The sequence below is a fragment of the Lissotriton vulgaris genome, chromosome 6 (assembly GCF_964263255.1).
Source record: "Lissotriton vulgaris chromosome 6, aLisVul1.2, whole genome shotgun sequence".
NCBI lineage: Eukaryota > Metazoa > Chordata > Amphibia > Caudata > Salamandridae > Lissotriton > Lissotriton vulgaris.
Genome location: NC_141694.1, coordinates 1,531,890,091 through 1,531,910,831, shown reverse-complemented (window position 1 = coordinate 1,531,910,831; position 20,741 = coordinate 1,531,890,091).

The following is a 20,741-nucleotide window of genomic DNA, read 5'->3' as shown; positions in this document are numbered from 1 at the left end:
ATGATAGAACCCTCCCCGCCCAGACCCCTACTCAAGAGGCATGTGACTCCCTCAACCTCTTTTTTGTGGAAAAGATCACAAAAATTAAAAACTCTATACCTCCCCTACCCCAGTTACACCCATTGGACACCTTCACCGACAATACCTCTACCTTGTCCACCTTTCCTACCCTGGACCCCATCTCATTAGTGGAACTCGCCACTCGAGTGAAATCCGGCTCCCCTAATGATTGCTGTCCGCCATCTGTCTTGCGGAGTATCTGCCTCAATCTACCTGATTGTATTCTTCCCCTACTGAACAGCTCTCTCAGCAGCGGCATCGTTACTAGTTCTCTTAAGGAGGCCACTCTTGTGCCCCTCCTCAAAAAACCTGGCGCAGATCCCCTGGAACCGTCGAACTACCGCCCCATCTCCCTCCTTCCCTACTTTTTGAAATTAATGGAGGCCCACGTCACACGATGCTTGTCAAATTTCATCGAATCCTCAGGTTATCTCGAACCCAACCAAGCCGGCTTCAGACCTGCCCACTCCACTGAGGCTGTCATCCTGGCAGTCCTGGACACACTCAGGAGGAATGCGGACGCGGGGTCTCCCCAAGTCCTCGTGCTCCTGGACCTGTCGGCCGCGTTCGACACGGTGGACTACAACATTCTTCTCCACCGTGTCAGACAGGCAGGCATCCACGGTCCCGCTCTCAAGTGGATTGAGTCCATCCTAACAGGCAGAACTCAGGCTGTTCGTCTGGGCCCCTACACGGCAGCTAAAACCCCCATGACCTGTGGAGTCCCCCAGGGCTCCTCCCTCTCACCGCTTCTATTTAACTTACACCTCCAGCCTTTGATCCACTCACTCCAGAAATGGGACATCATCGTCTATAACTACGCCAACGACTTACAGCTCATCCTCCCGCTCAATTCACCCTCTGCCATCAAAACCTTTCACGTAGTTATGATCCATATCCAGCATTAGATGAACCAAAACTAACTGAAGTTAAACCCCGGGAAAACCGAGCTCCTCCTTCCTGGTCTCAGTCATGCCCATTGGGGCCCGCAGTTCTGGCCTGCGGAGCTCGGCCCTCCCCCAGTTCCGGTCAAATCAGTGAAGAGTCTGGGAGTGACTATCGACGCAGAACTGTCCCTTAAAGCCCAAGTGGGTGCAGTAATCTCATCCTGCATGTACCAGCTCCGGAAGATTCGCAAAGTCCGCCACCTACTTCCATCCACCGCACTTACCCAAGTTGTCATCACACTTGTGCTTTCCCGGCTGGACTTTTCCAACTCCCTCTACCACGGTCTCCCACAATCCCTGTTACACCGCCTTCAGGTAGTTCAGAACCAAGCGGCCCGACTCATTCACAGAACCCCCAGATGGCAATCGGCCAAACCTTTACTTCACCGATTGCACTGGCTCCCAATAGGCCAGAGGGCCACTTTCAAAGTGGCCTGCCTTACATTCAAGGCCTTCCACTGTCCCGGCCCCGCGTTCCTCAAATCTTTAATCACTCCTCATCAACCAATGCGCAATCTCCGATCAGTCCACCGTCATCTTCTAGTCACCCCCAAAGTCAAAACCAAGAAATTCGGTGGTCGCCGCTTCTCCCACCTGGCTCCCGGACTTTGGAATCTCCTCCCTCTATCCATCAAATCTACCCTTTCTCTCCTCAACTTCAGGAAATTGCTTAAAACCCACCTCTTCCCCCCTCTTGGTTAAAACCTTGCCACTCACGTTTCTCCTTCACTCACTCTGTCTCACAGCGCCAGGAAACCTCCGGTGTCAGTGCGCTCTATAAATGTAACCTAACATAACATGTAACTTGCTGTTGAATAAATCGCAAAAAAACATCTAAACAAAGTGCCCATTGGTTCTACTAATCAAACCATTGTTGCTGAACCCCTCTGCAGAACGTCATTTTCCATCACTCATCAATTTTCCAGATGGTGTTTATCTACACCCATTATCTGACGTACACCACATGTTCATATGCTCTCAATGTGTAGTTCTGAAATCATGCACCAAGACACATCAAATGTACGTGAGACAAGTAGTTAATTTGTGCCAGGACCGCGAGGTCACACCGCTGGCACTTATTTTTAGTGACCAGGAGACATTCTGTTTGTTCTGCGGACACTGGTCCGGCTGGTCTTAGTCCACCGTAAGTAATGTGGAAAATTTCCTGGGCAATGGTGCCACATGCACAGTGCACATTAAAAAAATATATATATATATTTAGTGTGGCTCATTTTGACATATGCACTTATTCAGTGGTTCAGCGACATGGCTGCGAGAACTCTGCTTGAACTGTTAACAGGCCATCCAACACGCCTAGTAATAGAGTCGCTAACCTACCTCCTCATTTGGCGGACCAGACTAAGGGGTCGGGCTAAGCCGACACTCATTTATGCGTGCAATGTTCCCGTTCTAGGTTTCCAAGTTAGATACCTAATAGTTTTCTCCATTGTTTCCGGCTCAATGGAAGCAGGAGTGGCGAACCAAATTTAGAGCAGGAGGCAGGTGGAAGGCGTGTGCAGGAGAGGTGGCGCTGTCAGTGCCCGCCTGTGCTTCATCTCAGCCGGCTGGTTGCAGGGGTTAGCGACTGCCTGGTATAAATCGTGCAAAGTCAAAGGATACCCCCGTTGCTGATCAGAAGCGCAGCATTCTTGTCGTAAAGTGTGTGAGCTCCAGATGAGTGTCATGCCTACCGGGGTCACACAGATAGAAAAGTACGTTTTTGTAATAAAAAAACAAATACAAACATGACGTTTCATTTACACAGGGAGCAGACTTCCTACATCAGTGGATCAATTTCCAAGAAGCCTGAGCCACTAACTGACATTTTGCCTCCTTTCAAGTATTGAAGTGAACCTTCAATCTAGAGAATTCCTCGTTTTCTCTTCTTGTTTGGGTTACCAGTCCATTAATACAGGAAGCACATGGAAACACAAAATGTAAAACAAATGTTGTATCCAGGTAAATAAGCCAACCTAATATCCATGTGGATGGAAAAGCATTCCAGGCGAGTTTTCTGGAGCTGAGGCAGAGAGAGGACCAGGTTACTGTTCTGCATTTGGAAAAATGTATTTTCGAAGTTTAAAAAAACAAGGGACAATCCAGTCTTATCTATACTTAGTTACTGTGGGTTACATTTTATTTCGAGGGCGGACACAGAGGGAAGGGTCATTCATCATGTTGTTATAGTGTATATATGGAGCTGTCTTTTTCAGGTCATTGGTCTGGCTTTGATAAACAGGCACATGTTGTCTTCTTGTGGAAAGATAGTAACAAGGAAGTGACTCAAAGACCTTCTAGGAGCAAACTCTGCACCGTACACACCTCTTGCATTTCCACACTTCTCAGTGTATGTGGGGGAGTAAGCAGCAGCGCAGTACTGTATTGCACTACACACACAGCACTCGCCAGGAGGAAAGGAGATATTTTCGAAGACTTTGGCAATGTACTCATATTCAACCCGCAGAATGCTATGGTGTGATATGCATGGGGGGGGGGGGGGTGAGTGGAGGGTGAGCACCAAAGCAATGGGCTGTGCAAGAGCTGTATTGGGCGGTGTGCCAGTGATTAAAGGTTGCATGCCAGTGGAGAATCTGGGAAGTGCCAGAGGTGGACCTGGCCAGCAGTCACCTCAAGAAAGTTTTGGACAGTTCGTAAGCAATGGTCAGACCAATCTAATCAACCTCCACCAAACAACGAATTATCCTACATGCTCCCAACTTGTGAGTCTGCAATCATGTTTCCTAGATACATCACATTTACATCAGAGTAGTGGTTAATTTGTGCTGGGGGCAGTCGGGAAGATTACGCATGGTGATTAAACATGGTGCTGGACTAACCTGCTGCTGGGGATCAATCCGTGAACCCTGTGGTCTGGAGTCAGGCACCTTGGCCGCTGCGCCACACCTCTTCCACCCTGTTGTATTGCTGTATGGAGGAATTGTAGAAATACACACATACATACATACATACATACATACATACATACATACATGCATATCAGTGATAGCATCAAATACATCATTTCAGATGTCTTCAGTGGTGTCATAAATAACCATGTCATGAGTGATGTCATATGTGAGGTCATAAGCGGTGAATGGGGGCACAAGCTACAGTTAGCGCTTCTAACTACAACTGGTGAATATCTATATTTTCTTTAGTTAAAAATTTTTAATGTTGACACTGACAAATGCACCTATTACGTTACTTTAACCTTTGTTTTTTTCAGTGAGTGGCTAAGTTTTTTCCAAATGAAAACAGATCTTTTTATCGTACTTAACGATAACGTTACTGTAACCTTTGTTATTTTCTGTGAATTCTAGAGTTTTCTTAAAGTAAATTATTTTTTTTACTGTATGTACGGTAGAATAACTGGGAAATGTATATCCTGTGTGTGGACATTATTCTGAAAGGGAATTGCTTTTGTATTGTATCTTGAGCAATGGGCTTTTTTTTCTGCTTCTCTCTATTCAATCTTGCGGGACTCTCACAGGATCATAAAATACTTTGTTGCAGGTCCAGTAAGTTTCCAAGACACCTTGTGAGTTTCTCGCAAATCAAATCAGGCCCATGCGGCAAGCTTCAATCCCTGTTGAAGATTGAACTCTACTCTCTCAAGGCTCTGGTGGGATCGGAACAGATTTATAGGGAAATAGTAGTACATGGGAATGGGTGTGCATACTGGAGTATGAACAGGGTCTACTCTCTGCTTTCTCACCTCTCTCTCAAATAAAAATTATGCAAAGTAGGGCGATTGCAGGGACTGACCTTCCAGCGAGACCTCTGTCTTGCATAAGAGGTGTGCATAGTAGGGTGTGCCATGGGATGGCCTCTCGTTTCAGAACTCTCTCTCAGTTAACGGCTGAGCATAATAGTCAGTGGGGAGTGATTGGCATCTTCTTTCTGACCTCTCTCTCTCAGATGATGGGTGTGCATAGTAGTGAGTGGGGAGGGACTGTCCTTTCCTCTAAGATCTCTCTCTGAGATGACAAGTGTGTATGGCAGGCTGTAGGAAGAGACCTCCTCTCCTTTCTAACCCCTCTCTCACATGACGGGTGTGCATAGAAGGGTCTGTGGAGGGCCTAGCCTCTCTGCTGAGTCTTCTCTCTGTAATGATGGGTGTTTGTAGTAGGGTGTGGCGAGGGACTGGGCTCTCCTTTCAGACCTATTTCAAATGATGGGTGTGCATAGTAGTGTGTTTGAATGAGCCTTAACTCTACTCACGACTCTTCTAATAGAGTCTGATAAACACCATCTCCTTCCCTTTTTTTCTCACCCCTGCTTTCCAGAAAGGAGCTGAGGTTTATGAACTTTTTTGGGGAAAGTTTAGTTTTGTGAAGATTGCAATTTCAGCTAACAAAAGTAGGAAATGTGTTACACTTTGGAGGGTTTAGATTTACTATTCACACTGCAGTGTAAGAAAAATCTGGGAAAATGCTGGACTTTAGAGGAGTTACATTTGATATTCTTACTCCAATCTGTGCAACAATAGGGAGAGTGTTGGACTTCAGAGCGGTTAGATTATTATTTACACATCAGCCGAAGCAACAGTAGGGAACGTGATGGGCATCAAAGGGGTTAGATATAATATTACCATGCCAATCTAGACAACAGTATAATTTAATGATTTCCAACCCAATTCCCCTAAAATCCCAAACAACCCACTACTAAAGTATAAATTACTAACATACATTTAGAAAATAAAATATAAATTAAAAATAATAAATTAAACTTAAGCAAATAAAATAACAATTGCTCAGTTTACATATGTATTAATCAAATAAATATTTAACCATACAAAATAATTCATATTATAATTAAATGAATTCTAATTTAATAAACTTCCAACCCTATCCCTGCCACAAACCTAATCTGCTACTAAATTATAATTTACCAACTAAATAAAAAAATGACATATTTAAAATGTCAAATTAAAAAAAAACAATTAAACTAGCATTCCTAACACCAATAATTAATATACTTTTACATAATAAATTGATAAAAAACAATATTTATTACAACAATATTTAAATAAAAAATATTAAACACAACAATATTCTTGTGTTAAGGCCAACCAGTTCTGGCAGTGATTGAGGTGTTGGATCTTGAAATCGAGGAGACTCTCAAGTAGAGCAGTGTGTCATAGTCATATTTGTGAACTTTAATGCTGTTACCTGTGCGTTGGGGACCAAGCAGCTCCATATAGAGTTTTAAGATGACAGGAAACAGTATGGAACACTGGGGCTCCGAAGGTAATAGGGATATTTTGCCACCTGGAGGTGTCCATGTGACCAAACTGGTGTTGGTTAGAAAGGTAGGAGGAGAACCAGTGAAGGAAGTTGCCTGTGAATCCAATTCAAATCTCCACAGATTCTGTGCCAAAGGCACCTGAAAGGACGTGCAATATTATTAAGCAGGGGTCATCTTCATCCTCATGCATCGTCTACGATGTGTAAGGTAGTGGTCTCAGTGCTGCAGCATTGTAAGTGAGCAAAAGGTTATTCTATTCCTTGTACTTGGTTGAGATAGTTTAGCACAATGTGAGTTTATAATGGCATCTGTGAGTAGTGAGCTATGGTAGTCACTTTAGTCAGAAAAGTAGCCTGCCCTCCCGTGGGTCCCCAGAGAACCTTACCCTCCTGGCCCAGCCTGGTTCGTTCAGCTTGGCATGTGAAATTCAGCATGATGGGCTTGGGAAACAGCTGTTTGTAGTCTGGAGCAATGTGTTCTGAAGACAAAGCTAGTGCACAGATGGAAGATCAGCAATATCCAACATGTCCAGAATTTTTGTGCTCACACCATATTCTGTAGCAGAAGAAATCGAAGACTGGGAACAATACAAAAAAACATTGGAGGTGCAGAGGAATGGAACTTGGGATAGGGATATATGTCTGTATGTGTACCTGATATTGTAATATGGTCATGGCTAAACGCAAAATTTTGAGATCCAAGTCATGAAGTGCCAGCTCAGAGGAAGCTGCACAGCTGTGGAACACCCTGCCGCTGACACTCCGCGGAGCTACTAGTTTACTTGCATTCAGGAAGGGCCTTAAAACCTGGCTGTTTGCCCTCTAGGCTGTTTTCTTTTCTTTTTCTGTTCTGCTTTCCACTATGCTTTTATCACTGTGTTGTGTTATTCTGCTGTAGGTCTCATTATCAAAAGCGCCGGGACACTCTTTTTGAGTAGCCGTGCGCTATATAAGAATAAATATAACATAACATAACATAACATAACAGAGCCACCTTTGGTTCCCTTTCGTAGATGTGTTGTATAACTCTCATTTGACTTGTCAGTATTGTTATTTGTTTGTTTGCCTTGTTTATGCATCTTCCTGCTTTACCTCATTTCATTTTAACTCAACCCTTCATTTAATTATACTGGTAGCAATACATCTACCTTGCTCCTCACCCTTCTTCTAGCTACACCCGCTCTTGCCTCCTGAATGAGTGGTGGGAAAGTCACAGATGTAGAATGACCAGGACAATAATTCAGTATATGCCTTTCAGAAATATAACACAGAAGAAAAGGCAAGCACATCGTGATCGAAAATAGAAATGAAATAACAGTGAAACTAATGGCAACTGGAAAAATGAGTAAGCTTAGTGAAGAATGGACAATGTTTGACTAAATGATCACAGAAAATGGTATACTGATCGCTAAACCTAGCATCCTTGGCGTGGGTTCTCCAATCTTTTTGCCTCTGCCTCCTGTGATTTTTGCTGTGTGCTGTATTTAGTTTATTCGGGTCTAGATGCTTTGGGCACTTTACCACTGCTGAGCAGTGTCAAAGTGAAAGTGCCCCCAGTATAAATTGTGTTTCTGGATTAGTGTTTCTATGATTGGCTTATTTGATTTACTGGTAAGTCCCTAGTCGGACCCCCAGGATATTGCGGCTTAGATTTGCAAATTTAGCGGCAGAAAAATTGAAATTTAGCGGCATTATTGCGGCACTTTATTTTACTCATAATAATTCCTTTTCAGCCTTAAATCAATGTAAACTGATTTAGCAGAGTATTTCACTGTGAAATAGGCATGTTTAAAGTGTCCAATCTGCACCTCGTGAGAGGGGGCCCTTTTTCTATGTATCCACTAGGGCACCGCTGCCTCCTAGACTCGTCCAGAATATGCTACACCTGTGGGCCAAGAGGAGTGTTTGCCTCAGGGCCAGAGTGAGTGTTCTTCGATACCAATCTGCACGTCTCTCATCTGCACGTGACTTAGGTTTGGAATGAAGTCCACAATTAAGTAGCAGCAGAGGGGTGTGTGGAGGGCTTTAACTAGGAAGAAAAAAACTGGCTCAGCATCATATGTTTGATTCAAAACATGAATATGTCCTTGTGTAGTGGAGGTAATGTAAAGCGCTCCAAGGTTGCGCTGTATAAAACTGAAAAATTTGTTTCTTCAAACTTACATTAAAAGCAGTGACAGCTGCAGGTTTTTTTTTCACCCTAAGGGTAAAAATGGAGAGCACGATAGGGAACCGTCTCGGCGCCTGCATTTTAAAACTACCCGTGCTGAGCACTGGTAAGACCAGGTCCACTTAAAGTCCTGTATGTGTGTGATGTGTAGACATTGAAGTTACATTCTGCAAGTCCTTGAACTTGCGATTCAGGGCACAGCAGGTCCCTGCTCCTGTCAGTCAGACAGGGGTAGATGCACTGGAGCCTACAGCGTGAGAGAGGAGAGTGCTACAGCAGCCTCTGACGAATAGTGTACTAGGGAAGGCAGTGAAGGTTTTCGGCAATTTACAGTTTTACCCTTGGGTAAGACTGTCTTTTTCATGTCTTCCCATGATGCTGCTCCACATTCCAGCATCTGACTCTAGGCCTCAAAGTGGCGGTTGTCCTTGTCCAATGCTTCTCCGCTGACAACCCAGACTTCGTGTGTCCACCACGCGAGGTATGTGGAGGGTCTGGTGGAGGGTCTCCACCAGACCCTCCACATACCTCTGCTCTCTTGTTGTAGGAAACTCTGCCCATTCCCAGCAGCTTGTCAGATGACCACAAAGTGTCCTGTGATTTAGGGGGTTTATTTACATCTCATGCATTTCCAGCTGACTTTTGCACATCCTCTGAAGCACATGCAGTTTTTCGCAGGCACCAGGATACCCACACATTGACTTGGCCCTTGCCTGTTCTGGATCTATGTTGTTGAGCCCACAACATGTACAATAGAATCATAAATAGTTTCAAGCACTTAAAAAAATGTTTTTACTGAACATTAGCTTTTTATACCATTCAATTTTTATACCATCTGAAAACCTGTGTTTGTGTTCAACAATAAATACATTGCTATTATGTTCAACATGTACTACAAATGATATAAAAAAAACAATGTATACATCTGTACAACCCACCCTACATCCCACACTGACTAAAATGTTACAGTCCTACATGTGTCAGTCATACTTCATCCATTCATACTCTTTAAGCCTGTAACACATTAAAACCATCTGGCATATGAAACCAGGCCATACAATGTGGAGTATATTCCCACACTTAATACAATACACTTAATTTTCCAGTACTGAACAGCAGTTTGCAAGTAGATTATACCATACAACGATTAATCACATAAAATGTATCACTACAATAATTGTGTGTTTTGCTTGTTCCAATTTGGGTCATAGTGACGCAACAAGCGTTTTGGTGCACAACCAAACTCTGGTACCACCGTCAAGGCACTACAAGGCCAGAGCTAAAAAAAAACTGACTAGTGATGTAAGACACGGGGGACGTCCTTTTCTAAGAGCAATACAAGCAGGATTTATCAGCATGACGCAGATATTTATGCCTGTATAAAGTGACAAACAGGCCAAGTAATTCAACTCTGCACTATAAGTAACATAAAAGCAAGATTAATTCATGAAGGCAGGCAGACAGTACCTGAGTTGGCATGTGTTTGTGTCCGATGTGTAACATTTGCTGCTCCCGTCCCGGCCAGTGCTTGTTACAAGTCAATCCCACAGTTTCTTCTTAACTGTTTCTTCACAGCTAGGCCAGGAGGAAGCAGATTTTGGACGGCTGGATGGTGGCACGTAATGACGTGTGCGCGCACAGACAATAAAAGGACCTGGTTGGTTTTTCTGACTCCCGGGAGACACTTTTTTGTTAATTTCGCTGCCGAAATTGGTAATATCGCGGCAATCGCGCTAGTCAGCCAATTTTGTGATTTTTTTGTGAATCGCAAAATCGCAAAATGCTGGAGGGTTTGCCTAGTACAGTGCATTGGGTGTGCCTAGGTCCTGTAAATCAGATGCTACTAGTGGGCCTGCAGCACCTTGTATGCCACCCACATGAGTAGGTGGGAGATTGGGCAGCAGTGGTGTTCCGATTGAACACAATCAAGCCATTGTGCTTGCAATTGACTCTGGTGCCTTTGGTATTGGTGCTGGGCAGCTCCTGTGGGTCCTGGAGTCTCCAAACGTGGCCAGGGAGATGGATCTGACCTCCTGGAGCAATGAAGACCTCTTTCTGGAGTGCTGCTCTATCGGTGGTCAGGAGGCCGACTGAACGCAGTACCGGTCAGATGCGGTCGATTGCTGCTGGTGCCGGTAAGTGGTTCCTCCACTTCAAGGGAGAAGTTGCTGGGTTGAGGAAGTTCTGGGCAAACTTTCAAGGGTTTGAGGAGGCTGTTGAGCTTGCGACTAGTCAGTGTTGGTGATTGTCGGGAGAGCAGCAGCCAGACATAGTCCGTGTTGGTGATTGTCGGGAGAGCAGCAGCCAGACAACAGACAAATCTGAGTTCCTGGTGTCAGGGGCCCACCTTAATACTAAATTTAGGGGTGTTAAGGGGAGTGAAGTAGTATTCAATGGGCTACTTACCCCTAGGTCCACTTCACCTCCTATATGACCCCTTTGTATAGAGAGTGGGCATAACCCTGTTTCAGAGTTCCTAATTCCACCAAAAACAAGATGGTGGAACTCTTCTTTCATGAAGTACATCAGGTAGCCCACCTTAAGTGTGTGACTAGCCTGAAGGAGCAACATGCCTACTACATGGCTCATTTCCCACCTGTCCTGGTGCCAAATGGGCCTCAGAACTAAGGGTGGCATCTCCCAGCTCTGGGGAAAGCCAGGGTTGCATTTCAATGGTGGGGGGGAGCTTTGAAGCCCCACCCTTGATATTCTAAATCACTAGCCATCCGGATGGAGGAGGTGTAAACCACCTTCCTCCAGAGCAGGCATTGGTTCTGACCTCAGAGAGTGCGGGTCTCACCTGCATGGATCAGAAACTTGTCTGTGGTGGTAAGCTGGACAATACCAGTCAACCAGCACACTAGATACTGATAGATTTTTCAGGGGGCACTTCTAAGGTGCCCTCTGGGTGCTTGTCACAAGAAATATAGTGCTGTTAAAAAGTAAAGATTTATTAAGACAAGGTTTTTTATAACAAACACCATAGGCTTCAGTAAAGCCATCATGTTGTGGAATTTGACTAAAAAGCTCCCTTTTCCGCCTGGTGTCCCATCATGCACCCTATCCACACTAACGTCGGCCAGGCAAGCAGATTCTCCTACTCCAAGCACAAATCCCGTTATACCCCCTCTTGCCTGCTCTTTTTCTCATAGTACTGACACATGCAAAGAATAATGACCAGCTACCATGTAGCCTACAGGTTTCCGTCCTGTTCGATATTTTCCTTTAGACCCGAACGGAGTCAGTCAGATGGTTGACTCGAAAAACCCCCTCCCTAACTGTCACCTAACGAGCAGCTCTCGCTCGTCAATGATTTCCTAGTTTGCGAGGACAGCCACGGGTTGGGTTAACAACCAAGGGGAGACATAATCAAGCATACGAGACTGCCACGAAGAAGAATAGTTTACTACAGCCCATTCTCCTTCTTCCCCGCTGCACACACACACCATTGTGAGACATCACCGCCCTTGTGTACGAAGTAAGGAGCACACAATGCCTCGTTCTCTTTACCTTTCCGACAGAAATGACCCTGTGACAATGCCTCGATTCTCTGTCCTCAGATACTAGCAACCCTGTAACTTGTTACCTCAATCACCCCGATGCAATATGTTTGTCTATGTGTAAATGCTATTCTGGTTATTCTTTAAACGAGAACAAGTATGCTATGTCTTCTGTATGACTACATCCTGAAATGATTGAATCAAGTCTAAGGGAAACTCCTTCTTTTGATTGTACTCGTATTGTATAAAAGTGCTGACATGTTCCAAGCAAAGTAGACTACTCCTGAACCCGCTTGGTGAAGGAGCTCTCCCTTAACTCGAGTTCTGGAATAAAACCCTTTCAACTCGAAGACCACGGACTCTGCTCCTCATTTTATGCATTACCATTTTCTTGGGTAATTATAGAAATTCCGAACGGCGTAAATAACTAGTTTTTATTTACCACATTAATTGGGGCCTGAACAGGAACGCTCCCTCTTCCCTACGCGCCGGAGATGTAAGTCGGGTCCTTGTCCCTTCCATACTTTCGACGGACTTCAAGTGCACAACAGCGGGGTGTTCCCGCTAACTCCCTCGAGACGAGGAGGAGGCAGACTGCGACTGATCATCCACACGTGGCGGTGAAGAAGATTGCGGAGCGTCCCAACCCAGAGCCTGACCAGTGAGAACGCCGAGTCCGAGGTCTTTGGAGCCCCGAATTCCTGCGCAAGCGTCAAGAGTCCGATGACCAGGTCTTCAAGTTTTGCTTCTTGGTGAGTACCACTGAGATAGTATAAAGACGGGTTCCATTTTTGGAAAACGGTAAAGACGAGCCTCATTCGTGAGACCCGGTACGGTTGCACTATATTCTAGTGTATAAAGTGTTTGTTCTGTTTTTGTGTATTCCAAGTCTTTTAAACCGTAATTTGTTGAGTTTAAGAATGCCTCTGTTTCCCAAATTACGTACTATAGGCACCAAAAAGAACCTATTAGAGAAACCAGTTAAAGTTCCGCCTAGAGATACGCCTGGATATTTCATGTATAACAAACATGGATTGAGTGCCATATTATTTTTAGACCTTTGGGTAGACTATACCGAGAAATTATAGATGGCGTATAGGTGGCCTGTTACAGGTACATGGGATATAGAATGCATTATGAGAGTGGAGGAAGAGTTATGGAAAAGAAAGGGGAGGCCCTCACAGACAGAGGCCATTGAGTTATGGCGTAAGGAAGCTCATAAGAGGGCCCAGAAAGAACTAGGGAAAGTCGCGAAAAGTAAGAGAATGTCAGAACAGGCCAAAGAAAAGCAATTACAGGAAGAAGGTGAGAAAGTACTAGCTGAACAGGTAGAGAGAGAGAGAAATGCTCTTGTTACTGGTATTTATCCCGTTTTGCTCCTGAACTAGTAGCCGATGGTTCCACCTCTGATTTAGGAGTGTCGGGGAACGGGGCTGAGGATAAAGACGATGTCCCGCCTCTTGAGTGTCCTTACGAACATGAACCCGGTAATGGCCCAATGGCCACGATATCAGAGAGATTAAGACTAGCCGTGGGTCAACTCCAAAAGGTCCCTGATATAACGAAGCATTTGGATAGAGTTTACGAATTCATACGGACAGGTGAAGGTCCGGATACTCTGGTCCAGGTCATGAAAAACAGAAAAGTCCCCATCAGAGGACTGCTCCTGCGGTTCATCATAAATTGTCTGATCCGGGAACTAGACCAGGGTAATGGAAGCGTAGACTCTGAGTTAATAGATCTTAGCGATCAGATACACAGAGGAACACACGATCTGGGACATCAGATCCACATAGTAACTAAAAGATTGGTTAAGAAAATTGTCACTATTCACTCTGAAAGTCACACAAGAGGACGACTCAGATGAAGATGATAGTCCGACACTAGATAGAATGAATTTCCTGGGTGTAGCGCAACATTGTCCTGGCCACAAGTGGCGAACCCGCTAGTGTCGCAGAAAATTAAAAGATTAGATCCTTCTTCGGAAAATCTTTTCCAGTCCACGGAAAGAGCCCTAGATGAATGGATGGACAATGAGCCTCCCCTTACCCAACAAGAAAAAGAATTGGCCCGGTCTGCCACCCATTGGATATCACAGCACCAGGTATATGGCCCAGATATAGTAGCGCAAATGTTTTTGGCTCTCCCCCGAGCAGAACAATGACTAGCAGGTATTTATATGGTCCAACACCTGGCTACCTTACACGAGAATAACTTCCACCGACCAGACAAACTATACAAATTGTTACAAGAAGTAGTAACAGATAGATGAAGGTCTCGGGGACCGGAATTGATCAACACCATTCTGGACCTGCGCCTCCATTTCCTCCAACTTACCTTAGCTTCATCAGATCATGAACCTTACAGTATAGGCCAATATCCCTTACGAGAAGTCCACCCCATACCCCAGCCAGATGGTACACTGCAACGAATACATGTGTATACTCCCCTCACCAAACTAGAGATATTGTAAATGAAAAAGATGGTGCCCTCTCACGAAAAGGATCCCGGAGGATTTCATAGAGAGCTGAAAGATATCCTCAAAATGGGTAGTTTTACATATCCAGATATAATAATACTCCTTAAAGTAATTCTACCTACAGGCATATTTGACAAATTGAAGGAAAAGGATTGGGAGGTGGGTGGTAAAAAGATCACGTGGAATGCCCTAGAACAAGAAGAGACAGACAGAAAACCAGGTGAAGGTCTAGGTGAACGCGTAAGAGAACTGCCCAGTCTCCTCATACAGGTCTTGCCTCTGTTGTTGACAACGAAAAAGGAAGATTGGGATGCCATTTCTGCCTGTAAACAAAAGCCAGACGAGGACACGGGTGATTACTACACCAGATTAGAGAAATGTTTCTCTATAAATAGTGGACTCGCACATAGCAGCGAGGCATATCCTCATCTTTTTGTGTCCAAATTGGTGGACAACGCCTTACCCCCCATAAGGAGTAGAGTGTTGAAAATTGAGAGTACCTGGCAAGCAAATAGCCCTTCACAAATGTTACAGATGTTACAGTACCACCACAACAGAATAAGGGAAGAACAGGAACAGGAAAAGAAAAGAGTAAAAGACACAAAAATGAAGGTGCTGGTTGCACAGATGGCACCAGTAAATACGGGCCCCAAAGGTAATGTGGGGGCCAATAAAGGTACTTGCAACTACTGCAAGCAGCAGGGCCATTTTGTGAAGGAATGTCCAGTTCTGAAACATAACATAGCGACAGGAAAGACGAAAGAACGCCCTCACACTCCTAAAACAGGTAACACTCAGCAGCCCCAAACCATTACGCCGCCACAGGTTCAAACGCCCGCTACTGCTGCCACACAGATGTACCAGTACGCCCAGTCAGATTACCCCGAGTTTGAACCATGTGCATGAGACAGCCTTGAGAGAGAAAGTGACTTGCCCCTTATTCCAGTTCCAGTAGATCAGAAAGGTCCATATGTACAAGCTCACTTACTGGGACAAGACAGAAAATTCCTCATCGACACGGGGGCGAGTAGGACTACCATAAGTCATAAGGAAGTCCCAGAGGTTCCTCTCTCTGGCTCACATAATATATCTCTGGGCTTTTCAGGAAAACCGATCATGAACAAAGTATCTGAACAAGTCTCTTTAGGAGTGGGTCCCCTGACACGTACTACTGATCTAGTCCTTATGGAAACGTGCCCAGAGAATTTACTAGGAATTAAAACACTTAAAGAACTAGGAGCAGTGATATGCTGTTCACCGGAAGGAGTAAAATTGTTCCTACGAGATTTCAAAGGACATTTCACGGTAAAAGAATTCGACCCCAGACTAAATGACATCCCACAACATTTGTGGGCAAAAAGCTCGACTGATGTCGGATACATGAACATCACCCCACATCAAGTCACGCTCAAGGAGGGTGTAGTCTTACCCCGTATACGATAATATAAGATTCCACCCGAGGCTGAACAAGCCTTACTAAAAATAATCCAAGAACTCATAGAGCAAGGTGTGGTGATCGAAACTGATTCAAATGTTTGCAATTCTCCAGTTCTTCCGGTCCTCAAAAGGACTGACCCTCAGGCACCCCCGGTCTACCGACTGGTGGTTGATCTTCGAGAACTGAACAAATGTGTGATCCCATAATATCCAGTGGTCCCAGATATGTCCTCACTATTGACTGCCATAGACCCCGAAGCTGCATTTTTCACAGTCATCGACTTGAAGAATGCGTTTTTCAGCATTCCTATACATCCCGACAGTCAATATCTATTCGGATTCAGTTTAAAAGGACGAAGCTTCAGGTTCACTAGAGCTCCCCAAGGCTTTACAGAAAGTCCAAGCATCTACAGCCAAGCACTAAAAAGACAACTTGACAGTATCAATATGCCTGCCAACAGAGCATTGATACAGTACGTAGATGACATCCTCGTCACAGCAAGGACAGAACCAGAATGTGAAAAAGCATCTCTCACAGTTCTACATTTCCTGACAGACAAAGGTCACAAGGTGTCTCCCTCAAAATTAAAGTTCTGCGCACAGCAAGTGGCTTACTTAGGACATTTGCTGTCCAAAGAGGTTAGGCAACTGACACAAGAACGAATCCAACTGATTTCGACAATTTCTCAGCCAAAGTCACAGAAAGAAGTCCGTGCATTCATTGGTCTCACCTCATATTGCAGACAATGGATCCCTCAGTATGCCCACATAGTCAAGCCACTCATACAGTTAACCACAGTGGAAGCAGCCACTCATACAACTCTCCCTTGGACATTGGAACACTCCCAAGCATTTGAAGCTCTAAAACTAGCTCTGTGTCAAGCACCAGTTCTGGCCACCCCGAACTATAGCAAGCATTTTACCCTGTTCGTAACCGAACATGACGGAACCGCACTATCAGTCCTCACTCAAGACCAAGCAGAAAGAAATAGACCCTGTGCTTATTTCTCTAGCACATTGGACCCCGTAGCACAAGCTTTGCCTGCATGTCTGAAATCCGTTGCGGCTACAGCCCTGGCTATAAGACAAAGCGATTCAATAGTGTTAGGACATCCCCTGATAGTACAAGTACCACACTCTGTGGAAGTCCTTCTGAACAGAACACAGACACAACACCTGACTGTAGCAAGACTCACAGGATACGAACTAACGCTCTTTCAGCCACACATAGAGATCAGACGATGCAACGTATTGAATCCCGCTACCCTTTTTCCCTCAAGCTCAGATGACATGACACAACATGACTGTGTGGAGATGATCGATGTAGTGACAAAACCAAGACAAGACCTAACAGATGTTGCACTCCCAGATCCTGATGTAACACTTTATGTGGATGGATCGTGCATGAGGACAAGCGCTGGAGAGTTAGTGGCAGCCTATGCAGTAACAACGGACTGTAAAATTATAGAGACCCAAAGAATAGACATCCTGTAAGCCCAAGCAGCAGAGCTCATCGCTCTGACACAGGCCTGCATATGGGCAAAACAATTGAAAGTGAACATCTACAACGATTCCCAATATGCATTTGGTGTAGTTCACAATTTTGGAGTGTTATGGCAGGAAAGAGGTTTTCTTACCTCACATGGGGCCAAAATACAGCATGGTCCCCTGATTCAAGCCCTACTAGATGCCATACACCTACCTACAGCCATAGCTATTCTGAAATGCAAAGCACATACCAAAGCTACAGACACCATATCTAAAGGAAATGACTTAGCGGACCAGACTGCTAAACAGACAGCCCAGAATCCAGTGAATACATCAGACTCTCAGTTACCCACAAAGACTGTCACTATGGTAGTGAGGGACCCCTTGAGAGATGTGGTAGGCATTCAGACACATGCCACCGCAGAGGAAATAAAGAAATGGACTGAACAAGTAGGGGTCCAGACTGATCAGGGTTGGATGACCAAAGACCGAACAGTGTGGTTTCTCCCTGATTCCATGGTACAAGTCATAATTGACACGGTCCATAGCCCCTCCCACCTAGGCGAGAAAGGTATGCTGTATAGTTTACGGAACATCTGGTTTAACAAACATCTGAGAGCTGCAGCCAAACAAAAAGTAAAAACTTGCATGATATGTTGCCAATTTAATCCTGGTAAAGGTGTACCAGTAGAACAAGGTGGATTCCAGCCTCCTGATCATCCTTTCGAAGTCCTCCCAATGGATTATATCCAGATGGACAGATGTAGAGGGTACAAATATGTGCTAGTGGTAGTGTGCACACTGACACGACGGACTGAAGCATACCCCGTCCCAGACTATGGTGCCCAGACAACCGCTAAGCAATTAGTGAGAGAATTCTTCCCCAGGTATGGGTTGCCAAGGGTCATTTATTTGGACAATGGACAGCCTTTCTCCTCCAAATTGATGGAGGCTGTTTCTCTTTTATTGGGATATTCCTGGAGATTCCATTGTGTCCGACACCCTCAAGCAGCCGGCCTAGTCGAGCGGCACAACCAGACTTTGAAAACAAAACTAGCCAAAGTATGTGCAGAAAAAGGGATAGACTGGGTCACTGCCCTCCCGGTCGCTCTCTTTTACATGCGGATGGTGGCACATTCCCGGACGGGACTGTCCCCTTTCGAAATAACATTCGGGAGACCTCCTAACATCTGGGGTGTCCCTTCTCCTAGAAATCTGACTGACATTGATTCTAATATGTTGACAGATTACCTGGCTTCCTTGATGTCTGCACTCCAATCTTGTCGTTCACAGGTTACAGCAGCATTTCCAGACCACACCACGCCTGGAGAACACACCATCAGGCCCGGCGACTGGATATTGGTGCGGAATTTCGATCCTACCAGCCCCCTGGAGAAGAGATGGACAGCTCCTAAGCTGGTCCTCCTGACCACGAGGACGGCCGTCAAAGTAGAAGGACGCAAAGGATGGCTCCACGCTAGCCACTGTCGGAAATTTTTTGGACCTACACCCACAGACACTGTGCCCTGTACAACAGCTACAAACACCCCGGATTTAATTTCACCAATTCCAGAACTCACTCCTCAACAGGAATACCGATTGCGGCTGCAATCTCACCAAAAACAGACTAAAGACATTTCATCTGATCATAACGCACCGGTGGCTAATTAAGCCCAGGAACAAGCTCTTGGTGAAGCGGCTGCTGGGAGACGTTTTGATCTCGTGTCCAGAGACATCTTGATATTAAATCCATAGACATTATGAGGAGAAATGACGCAGTGCGTCAATTGAAAAAGGCTAATTATGTAAAATTACTGCATAGCAGGTTCTCGATCTTTCTATTTACAATGTTGCTTGTTTGCTGTGTAGCAGCCTGTCTAGGATGGATCTTATGTACAGTTTTCCCTCCACATTCTTCCACGTTTGTAAAGAATACCACTATGCATTCCCATGTTGATCTTCCCCCACACCTCGAGGACAGAAGAAAGGAATTTATAAATAATACATTCATTTCCACCCTCCATAAACACCAGCTCATAGTCAACAAGACAAACTGTTGGGTTTGTGGCTTGATGCCACATTCCGTGCATAAGGGAATGCCCTTTTTCTCCCTCCCGTTTGGTTATTCAGGGTCCGCCTATGCCTTAGCCATGATATTTTCGGCCTCAGTCAGAAACATTCCCCCGACCAAATTGAAAAACGAGAGTAATTGGAACGAAGTAAAGACTAAAATAGTAAAGGCTGTTTCTAAAATGGTGGATCTCACTGTTACCTGGGGGAGGGCCGAAGATCACGAAAATATTAGTTATTCTCAGTTCCATGACATTGCTTCCTTCAGAGAAATGTTTTCCGTTGATCAAAGACGGACAGATCAAGGAGGTTGGGTAGTACCGCAAAACGGCCGGTTTGGCATAAGGGGGAAAGGAAAAGGGGAATTAATGGGGAACAGCGAGTGTGACAGGACATACACACTCCCTGCTCCCGATTTTCCGACCATAGTAACTGCCCCAAACACTTATTTCATTTGTGGACCCCATGCGCGCACCGGGTTGCCCCAAGGCTGGTCTGGAAAGTGCTACATCGCATTCCTATTACCACCGACTTACACTGCCCCTGCCAATTACCACCTGATTGACCCTCTGACCCAAGCCAGAAGACAGCAAAGGGGGGTCATAGATGCAGAAGATACTACAGGACAAGAAGCTGGAGACTTCTTTAAAGGTTTTCTCCCTTTCTGGGGACCTATGGCAAATAGTCGCCACATCCGGCAACTAACTCGTGTAGTTCAGGCCGCCATAGATGAAACAACTGGCGCCTTAAATAACATTACAGCTGAGGTAGCTGCAGACAGGCTCATGACACTGCAGCACCGTATAGTTTTAGATGTCCTGTTAGCCGACCGTGGTGGTGTGTGTAAGGTAATAGGGTCCAGTTGTTGTGTATTTATTCCAGACAACGCCCCATCAGTTTATTCTGCTATCTCCCGCCTTCATGTTCTATCCGACAAATTGGATATGGACACTGGCACATGGTCCCTGACCGGCTGGTTGTGGGATCTCCTGTCCACCTGGGGGTGGAAGGCACTAACAGTCCTGGGACTCGCTTTGGCCACTATCTTCACCTGTTGTCTCTGTGTCCAGTGTGGCCCCGCCCTTTGTGGACTGTGTGCCACTTCCTGTACTCCTCGTCCACGAAACAGAGGAAAGAAAAATGAAATGATCATGTTGCAAGAACAAGTATACGACCTGATGAATATAGAAATGGATTAAGAATTTCTGTAATAGGGTTTCTATGGGACAAGGAGGGAATGTGGAATTTGACTAAAAAGCTCCCTTTTCCGCCTGGTGTCCCATCATGCACCCTATCCACCCTAACGTCGACCAGGCAAGCCTATTCTCCTACTCCAAGCACAAA